Here is a 5984-nt window from a genome sequence, read left to right as displayed (position 1 = left end):
AGTAAAACTCTAGATATTTTTTACGTGTAAAATCAAAAGAGGGAAAAATCATAGGACCTCGCCTAGGTGAAAATATTCAACTAAATTTGAACGAATTACAAAGGTTGACCCGTCTCATAACTTAGAGGCAGTGGAATTATAAAATAGTTTGGAGAGTTGGGCGGAAGTCAAGCAGCGGTTGGGTGGAAGTCTAACGATGATCGGGCGGAAGTCCGATAGCGTTCGGCTAAAAGTTTGGTGGACGGGCGGTGATCCGATGCATGTTAGTCGGGCACCGTGTGGTGATTCGACAATGTTCGCACATAAGTCTGGTGACGGTCAGCGATCGGGTAGAAGTTTGTTCATGATCAACCGTTAGGAGATGGTTGGACAAAAGCTCAACGGTTGTTAGCAACCAGATGGAAGTTCGGCGACTGTGGGCTGCCAAACAATAGTCCAATGATGGTCGGATAGAAGTCCGGCAGCAGTTAGCAGTCGGGCGGTGGTTCAATAATGGTCGAGCGGAAGTATGGCAGCGATCGGTGGTCGGCAGTCGGAGGAAAGTCCTGCTACGATCAACGACCGGGCAGTGGTCCGAGGCAATCAAAGGCTAAGAGCTAGGTTGTCCGGTGACAATTAATAGAGGTACGTAGGTGGTGGTGTTGGAGCTCTTGAATCCTTAGATCCCTCTCCAATTTTCAGCCAGAAGGTCCTCATCATGTAGAGAGTATGGGTATATCTATAAGTTTTTACAATAACATGCCTCATAAATTGGGGAAAGATTATGGGTAAATGTCGAGTGCTCCATCGGACAGCCCATACTGATCCCTTCAATCATAGAGTATTTTTAAGCATTTATATGCATAAATGATGTCAGAATTAGGAGATTTTGGGCTCATTGGATTTGACTCGTAGAGCCGCTCGATTCGACTATAAGCATGTCATGTTTTGATATCATTTGGTCGTCCAATTATTACCTTGAACATTCTAAATATGTTTCAAACTCTTGATTGGGACCCATTTGAGTTCGGATTGGACCAATCTCAATGTTGTTGGGTTGATCTCTTTGAGATGTTTTAATTTGACTATAAGTTTATTAAAGTTAGTTTGAATAGTCTCAAATTTAATTTTGGAAGTTTCCAACTTCAACATGTCTCCAAATTTGTGACCAATTAAGACAAATTTTTGGTGAGGATAGTGATGTATCAAACCTAAAATATAAAGATTTTTCAAAAATATATGTCTAAAGTAAATCTAAATATAGATCTAACCATTTTATCAAAAAAAAAAAAAAAAAACTCAAAACTTTAGAATTCAAAGTTTCAAGAAGAAATAGAAAAAATATTAAATTGACTGAAAATTATAGATAAAGAATGAAAGATACATTTAAATCCATGGAAGAATCAAAGAAATTCAGTAAAAAATTGCCCAAAATGAATGATGTTGCTTTCTAGACAAAGTAGGGCAATAAAAGGAGAAATTATTACATGCGGATTCCGAACGGAAAACTGCCCAAATTCTGTGAAGTTACACAACAAATACAAAGCAAATCCACTGCAAAAAATAAAATTGTGTATTTATTATATAACATCACAGAATCCGAACGGTTCTCCCACTCGGACTCAGCATTTAATTGTATCCTCACATAAAATCCTTAGAGTTTCTGTCCACTTCATTATATCCATACTTTTGCTGAAAATTATAAAATTTTTTTCTGTAGTAAATGTTTTCATTCAGTAATTTCAAGAGTTTAGGGATAATTAATGAATTAGCTCATAGTTTTATTTAGGAATATAATTATTTTAAGTTACATAATGACATAAAAAAATAAAAATTAACATAATCGTACCTATTAAAGCCTTAATCTCTGAGATTAACAATAGATGGAATTTTTAAATAAAGGTCGACAGTGATAGTTTCTCTTCCCAAAACAACAATCAAATTTTCGATTGATAACCTGAAAAACTTTTTTTTTAAAAACTTTGTGAAGAATGAAAGAAAAAAAAAATAATTGTAATGATAATATTGGAATAAATTTGTAATGATCTGATCATGAGAAGAGGACGTCAGCGAATCCTATTCGAATTTCCAATGTCTAATTATTCCACAAAGGCTTTAGTTGGAGAAGATGAAGTAAGATACTTAGATGAGATGCGTGGGGCTTTATCTCATGGATTTGTATTTTCATTACTCATAAAATATATAAATAATGAAAAAAAAATTAAGTCATATTCGATCTAAGAATGTGTATTAAAACTTTATTTTAAGAAGTAGTAAAAGTCTTCTACTCTTTTACTGTTTTATAAAACAAATTTTTAATAAAAAAATTTCTTAAACTAAAATTCTTGTACTACAAAGTTGTTTTAGAAAGCAATAAAAAAATTGTCCTAAATGAAATCTTATGATGGAGAAAATTAAATCCTCATAAATTTTTTGGTAAGTTTTAGTGAAACTATCCCCTCTTTTGAATTACTACACAAATAATAATACTTATGATGAGCTTTATGACATGTACGGACATATTTTAAAAAAAACTTATTTTGGGAAATTAAGAGCAAAGCCAATTCCATTATATAAAATAGTTAAAGTAAAAGAGAAAGCAACTAAAGGAAAAAACCTATGAAGTTGAGCAAAAGAACAAAAAGCTCAATAGAGGAAGAAAAAAGAAAAACCAGCCAAAAACACAAAAAGCTGGCCAAAATCGCAAGGAGCTCTAAAAAATGACAATTCAAGAAACCAAAAGGCTCAACAACAGAATTTGCAGCCCACCAGTCGGAACAACACCGGTTACGAGAATTTCCATAAAAAAGGATATAATGTTGCAAAGAGTCGCCATCCATGGGAATAGAGTTGCAAATTGATCATCCTCGCCCGAAATACCAAACTCCAGCCATTAGCAAAAACCGAAGAGCAGTAAACCGGAAAAACCAACACACCATCCATAGCCAAAAATTCAGATGATAAATCTTAACTGGGCAAGCCAAAAAGAAGCAGGAACATCCTGAAACATAATACCATCACATGGCCATAAAAGCATAGCCAAGAGAAGCCATAAGTAATAAAGCCACAGAGAACCAGACGCTAACTTCTCATATTTTCAACTTCAAATCTTTGAGATAAACTCCCTTCCTAATATTATCACATAAAGTGATTTGGCTCTTAGAACTGTTAGCAAATTTCCTAGCATTCATTTCTCTTCAAATATGATAAACCGAGCACCATAAGAACAAATAATTCAACGAATTGTGATTCTCACCCCCGGCAATAAACTCCATCATTTGATATAAATTTGGTCTCATAAGAAAATCCTTTAACCTAGGCATGATAATAGAAATGATATAGAAAGAGAAGTCACACTCAAAGAAAAGGTGTGAATTGCTTTCTAAATTTGATTTGCAAAGGAAACAAATCGAGTCAACAACAATATTTCTTTTAATGAGAGCATCTCCAATTTTCAACCCTCTAACTAAAGCAAGCCAGCCAAAAATGAAAAATCTGAGAGCATAATGTTTGTGCCAAACCATTGAATGCCAGGGTACTAAATTTTCTTCGTTATAAAAATCTAGAATAAATACATGAAAACCATCCACGATGCCCAATTCCCAAATCAAACAACATTTACTAGCATCAGAGACAATAGGGATAAACCAAATTTTATCTTTAACAACTAAGGGACAATAACCATGAAGATTCCAACTATTAGAATCAACAATAACACCAAGCCGAGCGTCAGAAGAAAAGGAAGCAGACAAAATGTTACCATTAGGGATCTCATAGAGTGAAAAATCATGACACCAAGGATCCCATAGCAGGGTTAAGGAACTAGACAGCTTGACATTGAAACCAAAACTATTTTTTGCTTTAATGGCAGAGAACATATACTTTTCCACATAATGGAAGTGGCAGGTGAAGGGTTTTTCCAAGGAGAAAAGTAATAGTTAAACATATGGGAGGAAAGCTAAGAAGAAATATTGTAAATTCTCATAATCAGTGAGCAGTTGGTAGCATATCTAAGAGCATTGAAGGCAGGAATGCCCAAACCCCCTTTGTTTTTTGGCTTGCAAGTGTTACCCCAAGAAACCATATGCAATTTCTTAGTAGCAATATCTTCAAAGTAAAGGAACTTAGCATATAATTTCTCAATTTGCTTGGCGCAACATTTAGGTATAATGGATCCCTCAATCCAATAGGCTATAGTGTTCCAAATGGTAAATTTAAGATATTGTAACCTACCTGCAAAAGAAAGAGATTTTGCTTTCCAACCAGAAAGCTTGTTAGTAATAACATCAAGAAGTGAAGAGAAGTCCGCAAGAAGGACTTTCTTGATGGAGATAGGCAATCCCAAATAGGTGATCCAGGAACAAAAGGAAGGAATGTTAAGAGAGGCACAAATATCATTTTTAATTGGATTATTAGGGTGGAGAATAATGCTACTTTTTGGAGGGTTAACCACAAGCCCTGAAGAATCAGCAAAAGAGGCAAGAATTCCCTTCAGGGCCATACAATTATGCAAGGAAGCTTTACCAAAAAATGAGAAGATCATCAGCATAAAGGAGTTGTGAGATGTGTAAACCATTAAAATCAATAGCCTCAAAACCTCTCCCAACTACAGGAGAATCTAATAAATCGGAGAGGGTGTCCATGACAATACATAATAAATACGGGCTTAAGGGGCAACCCTACTTGAGGCCGGCTCCAAAGCTAAAAAAAAAACTTCCAAACTGCCATCCAAACACTCAGAGAAATGAACATCATAGATACACGCCTGAACCCAACCAATAATGATAGGGGGAAGCCCTTTTGAGCCATCCTTTTAAACAAGAAATCTCTAGAAATATAGTCAAATGCCTTCTAATTAATATTAAGCTTAGCACACATGAAATTCCCTCTAGAGCATTTCTGATTGAATCTCAGTAGTTCATCCGCAAGGATGATGTTATCAGTGGCCACTCTTTTATTAATGAAATCAGCTTGAGATTAATTGATAATACCTTAGCCCAATAGCCCCTATTTCCATCTCCTTAGTCCTATTTTCCTCAAACTGTCTTTCGACCATTATTATGATTCTCCTAACTTTGTTCAACTATTTCCAAACTCTCACTTCCTCTAACACATTCTTATGTTTGCTTTTCATCTCTAGTCATTACTCTATTTGACTATTCCTATATTTCCCACAATTATTATGTGCGGACACCGGATAAGGTTCAGAGAACAATTAGAACGTGTCATGTCACTTTTTTGCTTGGTATCGGTGCTCGGCACCAAGTGATGTATTTTGGTTAGTCTCTGGACCGTCCGGTGTCCGCATATAATAATTTCTCTACTTTTTGCACTCACCTTTCAATAACTTATTAATTTTTTAACTAAAACTCCGTTTTAAGAAGCATTAAAACAGCCGTCCCAAACAAAGCTTTATTCACACTTTGACCTTATTCACACACAAGCCCTGAAGAATCAGCAAAAAAGGCCAGAATTCCCTTCAGGGCCATACAATTATGCAAGGAAGCTTTACTAAAAATGAGAAGATCATCAGCATAAAGGAGGTGTGAGATGTGTAAACCATTAAAATCAATAGCCTCAAAACCTCTCCAAACTATAGGAGAATCTAATAAACCGGAGAGGGTATCCATGACAATACAGAATAAATACGGGCTTAAGGGGTAGCCCTGCTTGAGGCTGACTCCATTGCTAAAAAAAACCCTTCCAAACTGCCATCCAAACACACAGAGAAATAAACATCAGAGATACACGCCTGAACCCAACCAATAAAGATAGGGGGAAGCCCTTATGAGCTATCCTTTTAAACAAGAAATCTCTAGAAATATAGTCAAATGCCTTCTTAATATTAAGCTTAGCACACATGAAATTCCCTCTAGAGCATTTCTGATTGAATCTCAGTAGTTCAGTCGCAAGGATGATGTTATCAGTGGCAACTCTTTTATTAATGAAATCAACTTGAGATTAATTGATAATACCTTAGCCCAATAGCCTTTATTTCCTTCTCC

This window comes from Dendrobium catenatum, unplaced genomic scaffold (assembly GCF_001605985.2).
Source record: "Dendrobium catenatum unplaced genomic scaffold, ASM160598v2 fragScaff_scaffold_289, whole genome shotgun sequence".
Taxonomy (NCBI): domain Eukaryota; kingdom Viridiplantae; phylum Streptophyta; class Magnoliopsida; order Asparagales; family Orchidaceae; genus Dendrobium; species Dendrobium catenatum.
The sequence above is the reverse complement of the archived record's forward strand: the minus strand, read 5'-3'. Positions refer to the sequence as shown.